The sequence below is a fragment of the Helicoverpa zea genome, chromosome 25 (assembly GCF_022581195.2).
Source record: "Helicoverpa zea isolate HzStark_Cry1AcR chromosome 25, ilHelZeax1.1, whole genome shotgun sequence".
NCBI classification, from domain to species: domain Eukaryota; kingdom Metazoa; phylum Arthropoda; class Insecta; order Lepidoptera; family Noctuidae; genus Helicoverpa; species Helicoverpa zea.
The window spans coordinates 6,244,707-6,267,425 of NC_061476.1; the positions used below are offsets into that span (position 1 = coordinate 6,244,707).

At 33.7% G+C, this 22,719-nt stretch overlaps 1 protein-coding gene across 3 annotated transcripts in view; it reads right to left on the bottom strand.

Moving 5' to 3' along the window:
• LOC124642644 (zinc finger protein GLI4) overlaps nucleotides 1-22,719 on the bottom strand; it is a 109,279-nt gene that overhangs the window by 69,941 nt on the left and 16,619 nt on the right. For 2 of the 3 annotated variants that reach the window (XM_047181195.1, XM_047181197.1), the window contains exon 2: nucleotides 6,763-6,791. The exons of the other annotated variant lie outside the window; for it this stretch is intronic. The gene's annotated coding sequence lies outside the window, so the exon portion shown is untranslated. The remainder of the gene's footprint in view (nucleotides 1-6,762; nucleotides 6,792-22,719) is intronic. 3 annotated transcript variants of the gene reach the window in all.

A 22,719-nucleotide genomic window follows, 5' to 3' on the forward strand; every position in this document is an offset into this window, starting at 1 on the left:
TGTATCATGATGTTGTTATTTTGTGTCAATTTCCTTTTTAACCGACTTCATAAAAAGGAAATTCGCAGTTTGACCTGTATGTGTGTATGTTTGTGCGCGATTATCTCGCGTTTCGCTGAACCGATTTTGATGCGGTTTTCAGAATAGTATTTGTCACACTTATGAGAATGTTTTGTGTATATTATTGAAATTAGTGTGACGATTATGTAAAAAGTTTTTATTTTGTCACGTATTTCATGTGCAAATAAGTTTCGGACAGTCTTAAATTAGTGGGTACATAACTATAAAAAGGTGGTTATTTCAATCCAGTGTTAGAAAAATATTAATATTATTAATGATCTGTCCAACACATCCTTTTGTACAAACCTCCTGTTTTTTTAAGCCATACACGCATATCTTACTTACGATATATCAAAAACTAGGGTTGTCACACTTGATTTAATATATTTACTTGTCTTTATATAATCGGTTCTGTGTGTAAGTTTTTTTTTTGTATCTACATGGTATGTATTTTTTATTTATCATTTATTTTTATTTCTTTAATTCTTCACCCGTGAATAAATCTACTGATCAATCCGGGAATTGAAGCCGTGACCTCATCTTAATAAAGACTTGTTGGACGGCTGGCAGGAGCTGGATGTGAGAAGCCGAAAATCGATCTCAGTGGCGTGCACTTAGAGAGGCTTATGTCCAGCAATGGACTGCGATAGGCTGATGATGAATCGACTTGGTAAACAAACTTAGCTAGGTGGCATAAAACCTCTATATAAAATGACAACCCTACCACAGACTAGACAACAAAAAATAGACAGGTCTAACCAGGCTTACAATATTATCCGACAGCTACAAATGTAACATTTAAATACAACTACCAACGTCAAATATCATACAATATTCTAATAAAATATAGACTTTAAGTTATTTTACTTACATATGTATTACAAAAAGTATGTAAATACTTAAAAAGCACAATAAATTGAGTGTCGCCGGTGGTTTTTATCTCGTTTCTTAGAAATGGTCCTAGAGATGCGTGCGCGCATACCAAACGCGGTTCTACCTGATTAAGGGGATGGACTTCTGTACGGGTACTATAGAACGGTGTACGATGATTCACCGACTACTGAATTTGTGAAGAAACCTAATCATATATATGAAATGCTAATAAAGAATTGAGTATTTAGACCCGAAAATAAACGGTAGTCACTTCGGTCTAAGACACGGAAACCATTTATGACCGCGATAGTTATTTAGGGCGGTTTTACCTGCATCCTATGGTTACTAATTTCAGTATAAAATATAGCTACAGGAATGGTATAGATTCTAAAGTGATAGAATTTTAAAATCATTTCAGTCGTTTCGGTTCCGTTAGGGTATAAACAAAACAAACAAGCAAATATGTTTCCTGTATGTAATATTTGTATATATAAGTATGTATGTACATTGTACAAGTATATATCTAACCCTTTTACATTAGAGCACTGTATTTACTCATCTTACCCATCAAAAATAATCAAGATTACTTTCTTCTAAATAAATCTTAAAATATTAGCTGAAATTCTTATAGACTTCGCCTTAACCCGACACATGCGTGGTTACGGAACGCAAGCGTGGCTCGAATCATTTGTTACTGGATTATAATAATACCAGTGTACTCACTATTACCAATAATAATAATAATTCCCATTTTTGTACTGGGAAATACCAAGTTTGAAGTGACTGTCAAATGTCCATGAATGGGGGACCGTTGCGTTACCTCGAAAAGTTTTATAAGCTGTCAGTTTTCTTTTTTTGGTGTGCCAGTATGTCCAGTCTGGAGATTATAGGGATATACCACTTGATCACAGTTCAGTTAAAAACACTGCATTTTCCTCTTTACTAGATAATATTAGATTTGACACTTTTTTAGGCATATAATTTTCGCGGCAAAATTTTTGAATTTATTACGATCAAAATATGTAGGGAGCCAGATTTAAACCATGAAAGATGGTGATATGTGGCTCTATCCATTACATTTCCCAAAAAAATAGAATACAAATTAAATGAAAGAAAACAAAATAGCTACCAGCTATTTTATAATATTGTCTTAAACTTTTGCGGAAGCCTGCTATTAAGTCATAAAATAACTCCGACATACAACAAACAGTATTCTCCCAGACAATTACAATGTGTTAACAAAAAACAACACAACTTCTAATATTGATTACTCTCAAAAGGAAATGGCTGGTACAAAAACTGGCATTACTGCATATGAACGTTAAATAAATGCTCTATTTCCGTTTCATATGGCAGTGGCCTTGTGAAGATGGTATTTTAGATTATAGTGGTCTATACTCCACATTTTATGGAAGATCTTCTTTATTTCATTATCTGCCTAGCCTTTTCCCAAACTAGGTTAGGGTCGGCTTCCAGTCTTACCCGATTGTAACTGAGTACAATTGTTTTACATGGATCGACTGCCTTTCTAATCTCCTCAACCAAGTGACATGGTCAACTCGAAACTCCTTGGTGAGACTGGTTGTCATACTTCTGGCTCCTGAATACCTGTAACGACTGCTAAATATGTTCAAATGACAGCCAGGACCCACTGGTTTAACGTGCCTTTCAAAGCACGGAGGAACTAGTCATGGCAAGATGGTCACCTATCTTGATTCGGCCGCACCAAGCTTTGCTTAACAGTTCTTATATATCAAGACGAAACATAAACAGCGGTTTCCAATAATCGTATTAATGAACTCAATCTAAATATAGTCGGACATGTATATTACAAAAGTTTGGACAAGCGCGATCGGGGCAGACATGTAAACAAACATACAGACACGTTCGATCAACATGTCGCCGTCCATTATCTGTTTTCTTGTATTCATTTGTTTTATTCGAATTTTACTCAGTTTTCAATGGCTGAAAATTCTACACCATGTTTCTTCACCGTTCATGTTTCTTGCCTGTTCTTCTCCATAGGGAGCTACTTTTGAAATGGACTACTAGAATCAACCTTATGTATATTTTCGAAATTCATAAAAATCGTGCTTGTAAAGACCTACATAAAAAAAATGTTTTGACTTTGAGAAAAGTAAACTTTGTTAGTTATGAAAAGTATCCTCTAGATCTGCTGACCCGATTTTGAAAATGATTTTGCAATTAGAAAACTACGTTTCCGATTCTATACCTTCCACATTTTTTTTTGCCTTTTACCAGGAATTGTAAGTCGAATTATTAGTGTTGTGTTACCCAACGTATCAATGTATCGATTTCCTAACAAAAGCAAAAACAGCAATGAGCAAGCATAAGTCGTACATTCAACCTTAAATAGCCGTGTTTCAGTGCTACACTTAATCCTTTATTCCCTCATTGTTTTCGTAAAACCAACGCATAATGAATTTCTCTAAACTTGTAACACGGAGGAAGGAAAGAAAGCAGAGATGCAAGAAAGGTAGGTCAGGAGCCCTCTTGTAGGTCACGGTAACGTACGGTAGCTACGCCTGATTATGGCAGAGTATGGTTACAACTTATTGTATCCATATTGTTGCAAATGAATGTTTATTTCTTTCTTTCTTTCTTTCTAGGTGTGAACAGGACTATGACCATGTTACCAGAACTAACGAGATGTTCGGGTTGCATGTCAAACCAAAACCATCCAGTCAAAGATTGGTACCTATTAATTGATTAGTGATTTTAATTTGAAAATAATAGGCGCTTTCCATAAAAGGCGTAAAAAGGCAGAGCTAGTAACGTTCGTCGTCGTCCGAACACCAGCATTCTTAAGAGATTTTGCATTATGATTTATCTGGTAGTTATTATTTCTCCATGCTTCGCCCCGATACGCAAGTATTTTTACATTGCCTACTGCCCTTACAATGTAAGACCGAGTTTAAGTCACGCACAAAATGCTTTATCGTTCTGTTTACGAAATTAAACTCGGCTTTTATACTTTTTGTGGACCTAAACAGGTTTAAGTTAACTTTCTTTTATAGTTTGAGAATGTAAACATTGATTTATAATAACTTTGGTTATGATTTACGCTGTGTTGTTATTGTGTGTAGGTTTTAATGGTTTAATTTGGTGCTAGAATTTTTATAATGGTTATAAGCTTATGGATTTCGATTTAAATGGGACCGATTTCTATCAAGTTGGGAAGTTACTGCTATATTTAGATGTATTTAATACTTTTTTGTGTGGACTGATCAGAACAGTACGTCGATTCTATAAAATTCAGACAACAACTCGCATTTCACTTCGCTATTCACTCTCACTTCGCATTCGGTTCAAAACGTTCTAAAAGTCATCTCATACTTCATCTGTCAAAATCTCGAGTTTAATTTAGTTCAAATCGGAAACACGCTCGCAAGAGTAGCGCTAGTGTAGTTTGAGAATGCCAATCACGAAACTCACGGCGGATTCAGATGCGAAGTTAAGAATGAAGTCTTACAGAATCACACCACTGAACTGAAATCTTTATTCATATTATTAAGCTGAAGAGTATGTTTATTTCTTTGAATGTGCTAATCTCAGGAATTACCAATCTGAAAACCGTTTATATTTTCATATTATACGAAATTACACTGACTTGCAAATATACCAAGAACTTTATATTTACGATACAAAATCAAATAGGTATAACAACAAAATAAATTCGAATTTATTAGCAATAAAACTAAGTATAAAGTTATCACATGACTTTTATGGGACCGCGAATATTATGATCTCTCTATTATGAGTTAAGGTTTGAGTCTGATCGGTAAAATTTAATAGTACCGGTTTACTTCTTAGAGCTTTGCCTGAATTGCACACTGAAATACAGCTTACCTATATTCTTAGTAATAATATCATAAATGCGAAAGTTCTACAATAATAATTATTTATATGTTCTAGAAAAGCTTTCTGTGTTCCACACTTTAGCGCTAGAATGACGACGTAAACCTAATTGTTTGGTACCAAAGTAGTCTACTAGAGCCTAAGTAAGGATATACATAGGCTACTTTTTATCTAGTCACGGGAAGTAATTCCCTCGGTACACGGCTGAAACCACGGGAAGTTCTACTATTTTCAAAATAAGTTATGGTTATCCTGTTGTTAAATTAATTTTTATTTGTAAAGAATCTGCAGTTATCATACATAAATCATTTTGCTTGGCCTATGTTTTATTTTGTCCCGGTTTTTATCCTGTATTGGTTTAATAAATGTTATATTAGTTTATAACAAGCAAAGAAAAAGCGAGTCCTTAACCCTTAAGGGAACATCTTTCGACGTCTATAATTTATATTATTACAAATAGACAGAAACCCTTATTTTTTTAAGTTTTTCCTATAATTTATTGACGTAGTAATGAAGCTTTAAATATATATAAAACTGGAAATATATTGCGTTATACCCACGGGGTACCAAGCAGGTGTATTGGACACAGGTACTAAGTGCCAACCATCTATTGCATATAATTAATAAAATAGCCATGCGTACAAAGTAGATTTTAATTGTAATGGAATCCACGGGGTTAACTTATAGGACTATTTACCCATCGTTATACAATGTCTATTACGTTTTATGAAAGAATTTGTACATATATATTTTTTTAATTCATTTAAAATATTAAGACTTAAAATCTGAGATTTATAAAGACCATTAAGTTGTTTTTTTTTTTTTCACTTTGGTAAATATACCTCTAATTTATTTATTTACATAAATCGTTTAGTATATGTAGTTAGTTTTTTTCGCTAAATAATTTGTCGGCCAAAACAAAACTTTTATTTATTTAAGGTACTTGTTTCATTCGCCAATTTGCTTTAACAAACTGTATTGAATAAAAAGCAGATTAAATTTAACAAACTTAACAACAACTTAGCAGGTGTCTACCCCCTAATTGTAATCGTGTCATAATAAGTGGTTCCGTTACTAACAGGACTCATCATAAATTATATTTTAAATACAAGATCCATATATTTCAAAAAATAATTATTATATCTTTAAACAATTAAGGTTAACATCTTCGCGTGACTTACGAAATAAATTACAAAAAAAAATTAAGGTCAGTCTTGTTAAATGTTAATAAAATTATTGAGAAAATTAATATTCTCGAAGAGTAACTAGTTATACGAAAAAATATTGCTAATATTGCATGTTGGGAAACCATCAAAAGTGTTAAAAATAACGAGAATATAATAAATGTTTTCGAAAAACGAGCAAAAGTTTTACTAAACTTTTATATAACAAAATATAAATTATGTCAAAAGTTATTATTTTATTATTCTGTGTGACATTTTTAATAAAGTACCAATAAATAAAATGTTATACATAAGTGCTAAGTTACTGTCTAGTGTCTATTTAATATTGAAAAACACTATGAATAAAATAAAAATAAATAGAACTACATTTCGTAAAAAAGTTAACCCTAAAATTGAAACAAGAAAACTGACACTTCTCTATTAATTAAAAATACTAAAAAGGGATCCTATAATTGAAAAGTACAATTTGTAACAGTCGCCGAAGTTCATGTTTCTACTGGTGTTAATTGTTTCAACTAATGACTTGCTTTAAGAGTGGCCGCAATCTGAAGACTAAACAGTCGGCCGACAGTTGACCCGATGATTGACATTTTTTTAGAAAATCTTGATTCTAATCAAACCATCATACCATTCATCTTCATACTGATTTATGACACAAACAAAATATCGCCCGACTAAAAGTTTGCAGTGTGCGTCAGCTCTAAAACTGCAGTAATTAAAACATCGTTACGTACAAAAAAATACAAAAAGAACAATTTTTACTTACCAGTTGAAATTGCAACCAGTTACGGACATCTGCAAACAAAAGTAATGCATTTATAATCGTTCATTCCATTTGCACAAGAGAAAAAAGTAAAAAAAAATGCAAAAAAAAATATTTTTTTTTGGTTTACTACAATGGCAAAAATATTAAATTTATTGACTCAGTCAATACATACTTCCCATATACGTTGATTAAGTGCATAAGAGTGGTATCACCAAAAATAGTCTTTTTCAATATATTTGAGTCATTTCTGATTGTTCGTACGTGCTGTTTAATTTCGTTTTTGGTAAGTAATTTATTGTTTTTACACTGACCCCTGATTGCTATATTTATCTTTCGAATTGCATCGAGAGTGTTGAGGAAATTGCGCTTTTGATATTAATATCATAATTTAGCAGTGCATTCACGTTGTTATTTTAAACTTTATAGTTCAAGTTTATCGCAGTGAAATAATAATCGTAACTACATTATTAGTTATTATATTGAACATCTTTGGCAGTCGTTACGGGTAGTCAGCAGCCAGTAAGTCTGACAACCAGTCATACCAAGGGGTATTGAGTTGCCCGGGTAACTGGGTTGAGGAGGTCAGATAGGTGATACTATTTGTAAAACACTGGTACTCAGCTGCATCCAGTTAGACAGACCGACCCCAACATAGTTGGGAAAAGGCTCGGGAGATGATGATGACATTAACAGCTACCAAAAAAAAAACCACACGAAAAATTCCAACACTAGACTACACAAAAAACTGCTGTGACCATAACTCGCGTTAAAAATTAACGAGCGTACAACGGTTACAATTAAGGGACATTTTTTTAACACAATAATAATTATTTGTCCCGAGTTTTTTTCCTTGCAGTGTGTGCACCGGTTGAGACAAAAAAGCTCTCACGCGCACTCATCAACTTGGACCTTTCGATTATTCATGCGCTACGCTGAAGATGTAGAAGGGGAACTATATAGAGCTGTTAAAACTGACCTAATCAATTTTGTAGGAGAAATAAACCGATGGTTGACTGGTAGAGAATGCTTTGTGGCATTAAGTCCGCTAATAAACCATTTTATGTTCATGAAGTATAAATAAGTAAATTTTATTGCCGCATCATGGTAGAATAGTAACATGACAACAAATAGTGTACTAACAACAATAGTGTAAATCAAAATTATGTAAGTTAAATTGAAACCTTAAACGTCAATACTATACAATGTAGTAAATTCTTATGTGAATATCAGCTTGATCATCTCCCGAGCCTTTTCTCAAACTTTGAACTCTCAAACTTGCATTGAACATTGATTTTTAATAATAAGCTATTAGCAGTAAGATGTGGTTAGGGTATAATAGAACCGGTAGGCAATATGCGTAAAATTTCTAATAGGTAATAAAAAAACTATAAAACAAAAACTTTAAATTAAAAAAAAGTCGCTAGTCTCAAAAGTACGAATAAAATGCACAAAACTGCAGCGGTATTACCCACTCTACACACATCTGCGTAATCGAGTGACGGCTGATAGAGTCGGCCGAGATAATGACATCTGCGGTAAAAACGCGGACACTCGATTATTTATCATCCACTGGCCTCTTTAATTATCCGCCGGGTTCAGTGTGAGCCTGCCTTAAAGCGAGTGTACAACGGCCTTATAAAGTCGTCGAGCCTTACGAGGGGGTGATTTTTTGACAGTTCCAATTTGTTTTTTTTTTGTGGTCAGAAATGATTATTATAACGAATGATTACTGTACTTTTTGGTAATAATGTTGATTTTTGTACGTGATACCTCGAAATGTGGAGTAATGATGAAGTAAATTGTATGTTTTGTTTTGTTTGTATTTTAAAATTGTGAAGTCTCAATCAAGACAATCGTTAGCGATATGTGCGAATTGCATTATTTTTTGCTGTTTTTGTTTGATTTAGATAGCTATTATTTTAATGGAAGAGCTAACGACATAATTATCCCACCCAAAACAAAAATGTGAAAGACTGCCAAGTTCGATAATATGGGAATGCTTTGCCTATAAAAGAAGTGAGATCTGAATAAGTACCAAGTTCCATACACATACCTCAGTTAAAAATAGTTACTTTTTATGATGTTACTTGGCAAGTTTTCATACACCTTGTTATAAACCTACTAAACGCAATGAATCAAGTATTTAATTTTCTATTAAAACTTGCCAAGTAATCATCATTAAAAAGTAACTATTTTTAACTGAGGTATGTGTATGGAACTTGGTACTTATTCAGATCTCACTTCTTTTATAGGCAAAGCATTCCCATATTATCGAACTTGGCAGTCTTTCACATTTTTGTTTTGGGTGGGATTTCATTTATTTTTGTAAGGTTGTTTATTTTATTTTTTTCTTATGATGAAGTTAGTTAAAGAAATGTCTCATTTATACTATCTTTTAGATTTTTTAATATGCACTATGTTTCTTACAAAGAAATGAACTAGATTAACTATGACTAGATTTACCAACTGACTGACATGACATGTTATCATATATTATGTTCGTGGATCAAAGTTACACATTCGTTATTTTCTAAAGTGATTCACACTTGGCCGTTTTCAGATTTTTACTTTACTTTGACTAAATACAAACCTTTGTACCATTCGAAGATATATTATATAAATATAGATAAATTTAGTTCGTTTTAGTTCCTTAGGGGTATAAATTTACACCGGGTATAAAACACCTTCATTATTTTGAAACCGACTCACACTTGGCCATTTTCAGATTTTTTCCTTTACCTTGACATAAAGACCTACCTCCATGCCAAATTTCAAGTCAATACGACCATTGGAAGTGGTCTAGGTTTTTGATGAGTGAGTCAGTCAGTGAGTGTTTAGTAAAAATAGCGATTTTCTGACGTCAATATCTCAAGACCTACAATAGGTATATTAATGAAATTTTGTATTTTAGATAAGTGAGGGGGTCTCAACAGATACTAGAAATTTGATATGCGTAAATAAAATAGATTTTGAGTTACAGGGGGGTCGAATTTGGCCCGAAATGGTTCGTGTAATATAACCCACGGCCGGTGTGTCGCCTTTTTTGCTCGAACTTGGCGGACACACTGCCGTGTGTCTAGATATTTTAAAATATATAAGACTTAACATTATCTGGCTTAAAAAAAAACCGTCTGTCCGACTAAATAAAAGAAGTATCTATGGGTTCCATAATATTGCCATATTAGTTTAATATTACTATATTCTAGAAAGTAATATGTATAATCAATAAAATAAAGCTTAGCAATTAATTGATATTTTCTAACGAGCCTCCCATTTATTGAATCTCTCAATAACATTGGTTATAATTGAAGTGTGTTTGTTAAAAAGAATGAATCTTAATCAATTTGATTTCTACTGAACGAGTGTTATTCAACAAAGTAGAAAACTATGTAAAAATATGGTATTTAGTGTTTATGTAACTTAAATAAAATAATCGCCAAACAAACGAACAATCACACAAAACGAATCAATCAACTCGATAATCGAAACTCGATACATTTTTAATCGATATCGTAAGTTACGAAAGATCAGGCTGTTCAATTAAAACGATTTTTTAATCATTCCATATATCAATTAAGCCTGATATGAAATCGATTTTGAGAAAGCGGGTTGGGTCATTGTTGGTACTATATCTTAGTGACTGTCTCTTATGCAAAAATTAAGTTTTTTACTAGAAGCATTTTAAACTTTGACACCTCATAGAACAATGAATAAGTAAATGAGATGAACTATAACGACAAAGTCAAGGGGTGCTTTAAGATATTTTTTGCTGAATATGAGGTGAGATATGAAGAAAAAAAATGTATTTTAAGACCTGTAATTGTAACCATATTTCAATCAAATAAATAAATTCTAATTCTAGATATTTAACTCATTTTTGCATTTTTGCAAAAGTTCCAGAGTCGCACCGAAGGGGCAATATCATGTCATGTTGCTCGGGAGTTTGTTCCACCACTTCTTCTTCCCAGCAGAAACACATAGGAAGTGGTGGGCGGGCGTTTTGGATACTGTCTTTTGTGACCTTCAAAAGTGCTGATTTTCTTTCTGAAGTGTCTATTTGAATAAATGACTTTTAATCTTTTATCATGGTCGCGAGTGAGCGCGATAAATCTTGCTTGGGTTAATTAGCTGCCAACACAATGCTTTATAAGTGTTTAAAGATGCATGTATGTGCGACCGAGGTGAGCGGTGGTGGGGTTAAGTTAGAGCGGGAACGTGAGCGTTAGAATAATAGATATTTTTAGTTTTAATAAATATTTTTGACAGGTGTTTGCATTGACATTTGACACATATAAGTATTTAATTTAGATCAAACTTTCTCAACAGCCTGAGTGTTGTATTTTGACTAAGCAGATTTTAACTGTCCCGGCAAAAATAAAGGATAAATTAATCAAGAATTTCCCTAGCATTAACACTGTACAAAAGAATAAAGGAAAAGTCTATTTTCATTGACTCTAATTTTAAAATTCAATCAGTTTTTTTCGGCATAATTTTTCAACACATTATTGAATTTAGATTTTCAACGCATATAAAACTATCGTTTGTAACTTGCACCACCATCCTTGGACCGCGCTAATACATCTCCCGATTAAGATCTTAGCAGGAACTTGATAGCACTCGCTTTATCCGGCGAATCTAGCGGTAATATCGCGCCTATACGACAGGGGACCTAGGCGACTAGGCACCTAGGCGACTAGGCGGCTTGTTCCTACCTGCACCACAAACTCAGTCCCAAACAATTCTTTCAAAAGAATTTCAAACCTCGAACGAAGGATCAGCATGGCGATCTAACAAGGTTGGCTGCCAGCCTCTTGGGTATGCTCCCAGTCGACGGCGATGGGGATGAATTTTTTGATACTTTTAGTTTTTTTGTTTTGTTTTTACATTCTTTCAAAATAATAAAAACCTTCCCCCTAGCCCTAAAAGATTTTAAGTACAGAGACGAAATTTTGATATTTTGCTGAAGATACACACAATTTTTTGGACCCATGTGGAAGGAATGTATGAAAGCTTTGCTAAGAGAAAACTTTGGGACTTTGGGGTAAATGGGAACAAGCCGACTAGGCGACTACGCGGCTAGGGAATAAAAAATGCTTGTAATCTAGCCCGGGCTAGAAACATGAATGTAATTATATGAGGAATTTGTGTTTGTACGGTAGCCGCTTTGTTTACATGTTAATTATTGTGATAAATAGCTTGTAGATTTTTTTATGTTTTATAGTAGGTAATATGTAATTGTATGCATAAAGTAATGTGAAGTATCGAGTTGAAATACCATGGCCTGGTTTTTGTTATTATATCTGATATTTCCAAATCTAAGGCCTATTTCTGCGTAACACAAGGTGGTCCAGAAATAACAAACTAATTAAACCACAAAATAACCACTTAATCCCAACCCTTCAAATCTAAACGCTACCATAATAGAAATTCCATTTACCACCACAAGAACATAATTAATCGTACAATTAAAATCCCCTACATCACTACTAGCTTCAATTACAAAACACTAAATCATGCCCCACCTCTATAAAACCGCAATATGCGCACGCGCACTTTATATTATAAATCTTTAGTGTTGGACATGGTAAATATGGCGGGAACCAACTAGTTGTGGCGTTGTCAACGGACTTATCCGCGCGACATATCGATACATTACGATCTGACCACACGTGACGGTACTCGATTATCGAATGAATCGATTGCATTCAGGCTGACACTACCGCGGAATTTTAAACGTCAAATTGACATTGTGGAGACGGCTTTTTTTATAGACAAGCAATAGACTGACTTAGTTTTTAACGATTGTATTGTTCGCATTTTTTGACGATTAAGAAGCTTTATTTTCCAGTTTAGAATACAAGTTACCTGTAGACTATTTAGTATTGATAAGCAATTTGCGAAAACACTTCAAGGAATTGTATAGTATTTTTTTTATGATTGATGAAGTGATATGTTACATCCATTACCTACTTTCATTTACAGAATATCTACTTATAATGCCATTTTCCGTAATACTAAGTCAAATCAACGCCAAATAACAGCTCACTTCAATCTTTATCTCAGAGTACCATTGTTAAGTATTTCTATCTCCGAACATTTCATAATAGTCAGGTTAACAAGAACTTTAATAATAGCAACATGATTAAAAGAAAGACTAACAATCATGCCTAATCAACCTATTGGGTTTCTAAAACCACATCTCAAGCCGTCAAACGTAATAGTGATGGGAAAGTTATTGTAAAAAATATCGATAGAATTTTTTATTCGAATAAAAGTTGTATCGGTATTGGTAAAGGTGATGGGAAATAAAAATTCTCGGGTATCGATAAAATCGTAGGGTAACCGAGTCGGCCACACGGAGCGAGATCGTGTGCTGGCGTTGCATGCCGGCGATTATTAAGTAGTATACATTTCAATTGCTCGTAGTGTGCTTACTATATTTATTGCACCTTTTCAATGGCTGAATAGAGATAAACACCACGTTGTGCTCAGATTAATGTTGTTTTTGTTCGCCAAGAATAAAAGACTGCGAACAGTCGTTAGTTACACTGTAATCTGTAATAAAAATCTGTCTTTAGTGGTTCGAGTGATCCTTTTTGTTCTCATTTTGTTTATACTTAAACATGAGGCATAATAGTTCTGTATGAATTGTTACGCGTGAATGAATGGTTGTAAATTGAATCATGATTGTGAGTCATAGTTTTAATGACTTTATGGAAGTGTTAAACAATTTTAACGTTAAATTAATTGATTAGAAATAATGAGCATTACTTTGCTACATACGTAAATAAATAACATGGCAAATTATCTAATACAAACGTCAATTATCCACAACTCGCGACCCATCTCACAGCTTCACTTAAGTGATAACAAATTATCAATTCTCCGAAACTGTAACGCGAAGGCTCCGTGCCTAATTACAAGGCGCAAAAATAAAAACTCAACCTTCAGGCTCGATACTAAAATGAAAAATTCGATGGCGATCCTTCAACGAATTTACAAGGAACCTGTCATTACATAAGACTGAATTGGGGACCTCCGCGAGTGAAACCAGTGTGGGGACATTTTCATCGATTAATTAACTCGGTTTCGGTTTTCTAATGTGATTCATTAGTAGGCAATTTGAAGTTATAATTTCATTTTTTACAGAGATGGACATTAAATGCTTATTAAAAGTTGGTTTTCAATATGATTACCCAAATATTATAGCACTTAAAATCTGCCTTTTAACTATCAAAAAAATCTAGCTCATTGAATTCTCAATACCTATATCAATGAAATTATAAGCTGCCAGTTAAGAAGCCACTGGAATTCAAGATCTTGCGATCGCCGAATCATCTCTTCAAAAATTACAACACAAAAGCTGTTTTAAAATACACGAAACTGAAGACGTAATTGCGTAATAACTCAGGAACGATCACCGAAGCGATCCCGATTGGTGTATCATTATACAGCTACTAAACCTTCGAGCTTTCCCTAAAAGTAAGGAAGCCTTGAGGTAAGGAAAGAACGAGGATTTGCAACTGAGAGCTCAATTTAAAAAATGGGATAATTATATTCCACTAGCTGTTGAGGTTTATGTGTATTCACAGGAATAATTTTGTCAAATACACGGTTTAATTTAAACAGCCAGTATTTTCTGGAATAAATTCGTTTAAGTTAGAAATACCTACAGTTACATCATTGTTTATCATCATCAATCCTCTATGTTTATCTTAAGAATTATTTTTTAGGCACAGCATTTCTTCTTCTTCTATGATACCTACAGGTACATAATCATACATTTTTAACTTCACTTTTTTCACTAGTCAGATTTTTTAAGTTCTCCTCTGCCCGTTATATTATGAAGAAGACAGGATCATGTTTCTTTGTCTGCTGTAGTATTAACAGACATGTGTAAAGAGCAACTGTTCTAAAAGACACTTGCAACTCACTCTAGCTACACAGTTACACTTCAGGTTTTTGCTCTCCGCCCCCAAGTTTCTTTCCAGAGATTCCGAATGGTATAATGAAGCCATTACCCGCAAGAACAAGCTTGGGCGAATGCAACTCGTATGGAAGAAAAAAAATGCCCAAATCGCCCCGAGCAACACTCGTGCGCCGACATGCTGTCTTGCCAGTATAGAAAAAGAATAAAAAAAAAACATTATTTAAGTTCGTTAGGACTCGTTTCGCGGTCCTGCTTTCTGATTCGGAATTTATTTTGGAATACTTAGTGCTATAGATATTATTACTCAAAGGATATATTTAATGCGTTAATCGGTCTGTGTCTGGTGGCCAGATGTAGGAACAGGTCTGGTTTAAAGATAGGAATAGCCAAGTTTAACGAGCAAACAATTTCCCTAGACTTTTACGAGTAGCAACGAAAGGTTAACAACCGTTTCATAATACCATCCTTTATCTTCAAAATATAAATAGTGATGGGACAGACCTTGAGTAAGATCTCAAAGATATCGGAATTTTAATGACGTATCTATTCAATTGGGAGTTTTATAAGAGTAAAAATATTAATTAATTACTTCCCAATAAAGAAAAGGCAACTCACTTAGTCATTAGTGTTGGCTTCTAAATTAACAAACAGAACATGACAGGGCATGTCTGGGTTATATATAATAAGTTATTTCTTAATCACCCAACATCCGTTACAAGGAATGCATAGGCCCGGGAGATGGCTATTGTTATTTTAAAAATGTATCGTAAGTACTTATAAATATAGTCTTATTTCCTTTGATAACACTTGAATGATGTTGATACGTACTTCTGGTGAGGACTACGAGACCTTTAAAGATGATATACAGAAAATAGATTAATTCATAATTGTTAAGCGTTGAAGTATGAGTTAAATTATGTTTCTCTAGTATCAAGTAATGTATACTGTATATTACTTTTGATGACTAGTATATTTATCAGCATCAATAATATTAATGTACTTCCATATAGGTAAGACGAAAACTAAACTAATAGAAAATTTATGTTCAAATGCATCACATTATTCGAACAAAAACTATGACAAAACTACCATACAATAATTACCCCTTTCACAAAAAAACGACTGCACAAAAACCCCATTATATTCGATATCAAAATTCAAAAACGAGCTACGTCATCGCCATCCCATCACATCATCACAACATGTTAATCCGTGATCATTAACCATGATAAAAGACATACCGTGATTACCCTACAATGCACTACAAAAAACACCCTAATCAATTCATGGGGACCATAAGAAAGCGACAAACTTACGCCCACAATCCGGCTTGAAGGACCAAAAGGGAATAATAAGACTTTCCGTATTAAAAAAGCGGGTATGACACTTAATTAAGTCGATTCTCTTTGGGTATAGTTAAGGCATCTGATGTAAGGCTTGAAAACTTTGAACTTGAACTTTCGACTGTATCAAACCCATTAGTTCAAGGTTACATCGCGTAAAACGCGTTAGTAATTAAAACCTTAATATTAAAAAGGTACATTAAAACACACAAAATTAGAAAATTTTGTACGGACTCATTGCGTCGAAAGTCACCTGGACTTTATATGGATGACCTATGAATATGTGCAAAACACTTTACACAAACTAAATCTTGTCATATTTACCTAGTAAATAATATTATAATACCTCGTAATCTACATAAATAATATTAATACCTAACCTTTTGATCTCCACGCTAAATAAACTTCAAGTGGAAGGAGCAAAAAAACCGTATTATATCATGCATATAGTCAACCAGTGCAGTCCACTCTTACAAGGTTTTTGAACCCGAACAGTATAAAAGGGCAAACAACTGAGAGCTATTCAAAACAATCAAAATGCATTATCCAAAAAATCTTGCGCAACACACAATAAATCGAAATCATAAAAAGAAAGACGTTTATTGAAACATATTTAACATAACAATTCCGATATCTGCCCACGCTTAAACTCAAGCCTCGTTATAGCACACTTGAATCTGTTAATTTCGTCACAGAAAACATAAAAAATACATCTTAATTGAGTTGGAATCTAACGTGGTACTCAAATTTCTATCTGACTGTATCAAAATCACATTAAGACGTTGAAAGCCGGGCGCATTAAACCAGTGCTGGGACTGGTATCTGGAGACTACTAATAACTCAATTCTTACTAAATTATACACAGCCGAGAGGTTCACATCACTATCATTACGATGCGCGCGTTACAGCGATGCGACGTTTTGGTCACGATATGAGCTTTCGATTTGTATTATTTTTCTTGAATTTGTTTCTTTATTTGTATTTTTCTTTGCCTTTTATTGATCTTATGGTGTACTGTTTCAATGTTTGGCTAATATGCTGAGGTATTAAGTAAGTCGAACAAATCTTAAAAAAAACTTTATTGAACACTGCTTAAGTATAATAGCGAGCTTAACCCAGAGTTAATTTTAGGTGTGTGTTTTATTTTCTTTCTTTCTTTCTAGTTAAGTTCTTTTATGATTCAAAATATTTTATATCCATAGCTTATTTAGTACCTATTAGAAGAATAATCCTCAATTGTAAGTAATTAACTGCGATGAAAGTGGGTTTCGTACTTTAATTGCATAGTGATTTATGGATAATTTCTATGACTAAATTATGCATAAACTAGTAATAAAATATAACCCTTCAATGTAATGTTATGCTAAAAGCTACGGGTTTAGCATTAAATCATGAAACCCATTTCAAATGATGACTAAGACTAGTAGTTAGTTACAGGTTTGAAATGGAGAATTTAAATTAAATTTCCTATTAAACGTGAGAAATTTTCAGCTATTTGAAATAGCTTTTCCAATATATTTAGGGATTATTGGTCTTCGGCATCATATTATCTGTCATTTTATCATTACTTATGTAACTGCGCTTATTAAACCATTTCGACAACTTCTTCCAATAAAATTTCTTAATACTGGTAATTTGATTTTGAAAGTGATTACCTCAAGATTATTTAATTTTTGATTACATACCATAGTAAGAGTAACCAGCATTAAATTACTTACCGAAAACAAGCAACTAGGAGTCACTTGAAATAACTGGCTAACAACAAAAGACCCTATTACAAAAAATATCAACAAAAACTCAAAAAATTCACCCTTTAAGTATATTCCACCTACTATTCTTAAAAAAACTTTTAGTGCCGCCCCAACGCAAGCTTAGTGACGTCATATTCTACTCTATTGCACATTGCATGTCTCTTACACGTATTCTTCACGTAATAATAACAATATATACATACATATACACTTTGGTTGGTTCGTTTTTGTTACGACCAATGTACCACGCCCAGACCATCAGTAAAATTGAGTTTTCTGGTTTTATCGATAAGTAACGGGTACTGCACTAGTTCTTTTGTGTGAAAATTAGTGCTTAGAATTCTCTTTGTTGTGATATTCTAATTTTGGTGTAGCTGTAAAATAATTCCAGATATTTCAATTATTTTTCAATTGCACAATTAGAATATTATTAGAAATGCATGTTATTATTTTTACGTGCACAAGATAGTTCAACCAACTTCAGCATTAGAAAAATTCACAACAAATATTCTTTATCACCTTCAAGATAATATTATTTTAAACTAATCTTTCCACTTCTTACAAAGGTAGGTATATGTAGGAACTTAGATACCTCAATTCCTATTCATCGATATCGCAACAACACTATTCGAAGACGCTGCGCCCGCGCCGATCGGACACATGCGGCGACTTTATCACAAACCTCAGACATAACAAGTAACAACGCACACAGACACACAACTATATTCATACAAGACTTGTTTATAAGGAACTTCGTGTATGTTCGACATAAACTATTGATGATACGGTCTTTATCGACTTTTAGTATAATTTATTTAGCTTTGTCAACACTATGATTGGTTTGTTAGTGCGTGTGTGTAGAATTATATGTCTTAAGTTATTGCCCGTGTTTTCACTCGTCTTCTAGAGAACAATTTTACATCTTTCCCACTAAAAAGGCTTCGTATAAATGGAGTATGTGAAGTGATTCAGTAAATTATGAAATACCGCCATTTCATTTCAAAAGCATAGCAAAGAGTAAAGATATTCAAAAAGAACCATGACTTTTCCTTTTTTCGTAACCATAGAGAATTATTCCCATAACATGCCATAAAGAAGTATCATAGGCGCATGATCGCGGACGGGACACAAATGTTGACACACGCATGCGCGTGACGGGTCGTCGCAGCTTACTGCCATCGTCAATATTGACCCTACTGTATGCGCGCGCGCATCCAGGGCTGTGTAAGGGAACAATTTGAATATTTTTAGAATGTATTATTTTTAGTTACAAAATTGGAATATTGTTTTTTTTTTTTTATTTCTTTTTTTTGGATTTTAGTGGTTAAGTGTTGTGCTGTCTATAGTACGATTATCGATATTTTTTATTATAGTATTGGGAATGCTTCTAAAAGGTAATTTTCAAAAAAAAAATCTTAAAAACAAAACAAAATATTACAGTTCTCAGTACTTACATTTTTAAATATAACAAAATAGTAAAAATGTTTTGTGACAACCCTACGTCAACCTGTATAACTGCCTGGAAGCTTTTGTAGAGCAAACTTTACGATGATGGGAATATCATAAATTCACATTACATTGCTACCTTGGAATCCAAATTATTTCTCTCGTTATTTGAACAACTTTCAATGGATTAATACATAGTGAAAGAGTTCAGTATACTCGGTTAAGATCAGTCTTATGTTGACATTAATTTAGTGGGAGCCCTATTTGCATAGGTGCGCAGGAGTTTAACTTGAAACAACATTTGTTTTACCTTGTCATCTCTGCTGATCATCTTTCCTTAGAAAGATAGATACATGCGTTAGTTTGAATAGTAGTGAATTTATGTAATTTTGTATTTACTTACTCTATTTTTTATATCTCTTTCGTCATTTAACAGTAAAAACTTGAAACAAAGTTTGTAGTCAATTTAACTAATTATATTGTCAACACATGACAAATTGCTGATATTTGGTATTGAATCAAATTATATTCGACATTTGAAATAATAATTTTGAACACAATTTTTTACTAGTTACTGACATTAGCGAAGCACTTATGTGAATGTCTTGACAATTCAAAACCGCCATTACCAATTACTATAAAACATTGACAATTCGATAGCTACTTATAAACGATTGCCACATCACTATAGTACAAGATATACCAATATTTCAAAGATGCTTCTAAGCTAAGAGAATCTTCAACAAATCCTAAGAAAAACGATCAACCATATACGGTCAAAAACTGGTTAGAACCAATATTTACTAGAACCAGAATCCAAAATACCAATAAGCTACTGTTCGCCTCCCGGCCTCGCTCAGTCAATATTGAATATACTTAAAACCATTTTCCAAGAATCAGTTTTAGTATTACAGTGAGATATTGTAAGTAAACCCCACTATTTAGATTTAGCTGGTCCTAAACTAATATAAAGTGGTCCTTATTTCTTGGTCATTTCGTATGGAGAGGAGATCTGGGTAAAATGGATGTGTAAATGGTGTAAGTTACACTAATTGATATGTAGGTGTAACTTAGTTCAAAACTGATGCCCTTAGAAGACTCTCACTCCTCAAACTTTTAGTCGGCCGATAGTTTGTAGGGCTCATAAATCAGTATGAAGATGAATGGTAGTGCGCACATTACCAAGATCCCACCAAAAACATTAAATGTAAAAAAAAGCCAATCCTCTACGCAATTCCTCCACCGTAAAAAGTTTTGAGATCGCATAGAAGCCAAGTCCTGTTCTACTTTATTTGTAATAATAAATCAATATTTTGTGACTATATCAATAGTTTCGTTCACTTTACAATAATATTGACTTGGCCATGAGCACAATAAACTGCAAATATAATACAGCATATCTTGGAGAGGTGAAAGTCAAACATGAAGTTTAATATCACAGAATTAAATACTTTTAGTTTATTCAATTGTTACTCAATGACCGACAGTCAGTATCATCCAACATCAATGAACTGCACATGTACTATGGCGCATGTTTAGTCCATGGTGATCTCAAATTCCAATCAGTGCATAATCAGTCCAATCGTAAAATCATGTCCATATAGAATTTATCAATTCAATGGTATTTACACATTATTTCAAGGAGCGACTTTTAACTTGTGCTCATGGCCAAGACAGTATTATTGTAATGTGAACAAAACTATTGATATAGTCACAAAATATTGATTTATTATTACAAATAAAGTAGAACAGGACTTGGCTTCTATGCGATCTCAAAACTTTTTACATTTAATGTTTTTGGTGGGATCTAATTTATTTTTTGTAGGTCTCTTTCTTCTCTAAGTATATAACAAATTAAATTAACTTACATGCAACTAACTAAATATATAACAAACTAAATTAGAGATGAGTCCGATATCATGTCACATGTTAAAATCATCGATATTTTAAAATCATTTCATCATGCAATGACAACGACAAAATCATCAATGCTTTTAAATCATTACTCGAATCGAATGACAATGAATGAATTGAATGCCAACTTCGGTGATTTTCGGCCGTTTCGCTCGGCCCCGCTCGGGTGTGCTCGGTCGCAATCGCAATGCGCAGCGGCGGCCCGGCGGCGGGCGGTTCGAATCGCAACGTTGCGACACTTATGTGTGACTGTTGCGAGGCTTGCCCGATCGTATGACTGGGCGCACGGAACGGCAACAATTCTTTCACTTCGTTGTTTAAGTTTGCGCGCGAACTTGACTCGAAAGGTTGTTTTTTTGTGAATCATTGTTTTGGATTGAACTTTTGATTAGGAAAGGACGAGCATCCTTACCTAATTTTATTTTACGCGTACGAACTTACGAAGTACGTAGTGTAATTTGTTAATTGACTTATGCCGTAGTAAATATTGAAGTGTATTACAAATTTTAAAACCAAGTTAGTATTTGCAGTTTGTGCCTAAAATATTAAAAACGTATGGTAGGTACTTAACGTTCTTATTTAATGAGTGGTTACAGTTTACCTAAATACCTATTAATAAAAAATGGCATCAACTTTAAGAAAAACATCCAACGTCTGGGTACATTTTGACATTGAATCCGTTGGTGAAAAGACAGCAGTGTGTAAACTGTGCAGGGTAAAATTATCCTATAAAACTTCCTCAACAAATTTAAAAAAACATATTTTAAGAAAACATCCTACGGTTGAAATTCAAGATGAACGTAGGAACATGGGTATGCACCAAAACAGTTCAGAACAACGTTTGGAACAGGAAGCTGGCCCTTCTAATCAAGCAGGATCCCAAAATCTGACTCAACAGTCTGTTGTTGCTTCTTCTGCTAGTCACTCAGCCGAGGGTAATCCGTTGCCACAACCACACATTATCCAGCAGTCTTTAGTTCGACAACCTACAATAGCTCAATTTACACAGAGAAAAAAAATTACACCATCTGAACAGGAAAGGTTGAATAGACTACTTATGAAATTGTTCATGTTAGATTTTCAACCATTCAGTATTGTGGAAGACGAGGGCTTTGTTGCATTTGTTCATGGTCTAAATCCCATTTACCAACTACCTAGTCGTAAGTACCTTTCAAACACTTTACTGCCATCAATGTACCAGCAAGTTTTTAATGAAACAAAAACAAAAATGACTGAAGAAGCAAAAAGTGTATGCCTTACCACAGACTGCTGGACATCAAAAGCAAATGAGTCATATATGGCCATAACAGCTCATTACATCGATCAAAACTATATTTTGAAGTCGCTTCTCCTGCAGTGTGAAGTCCTCCCTGGACATCATACCGCCATAAACTTAGCAGCTCAATTAAGAAAATGTGCATCGACTTGGAACATTACAGACAAAATTACCATAGTTGTGTCTGACAACGCGAGTAACATAGTCTCCGCTATCACGACTGAGCTGAATTGGCGCCATTTTGGGTGTTATGCACACAGTTTAAATTTAATTGTCAAGAGTGGATTAAGCGTTGAA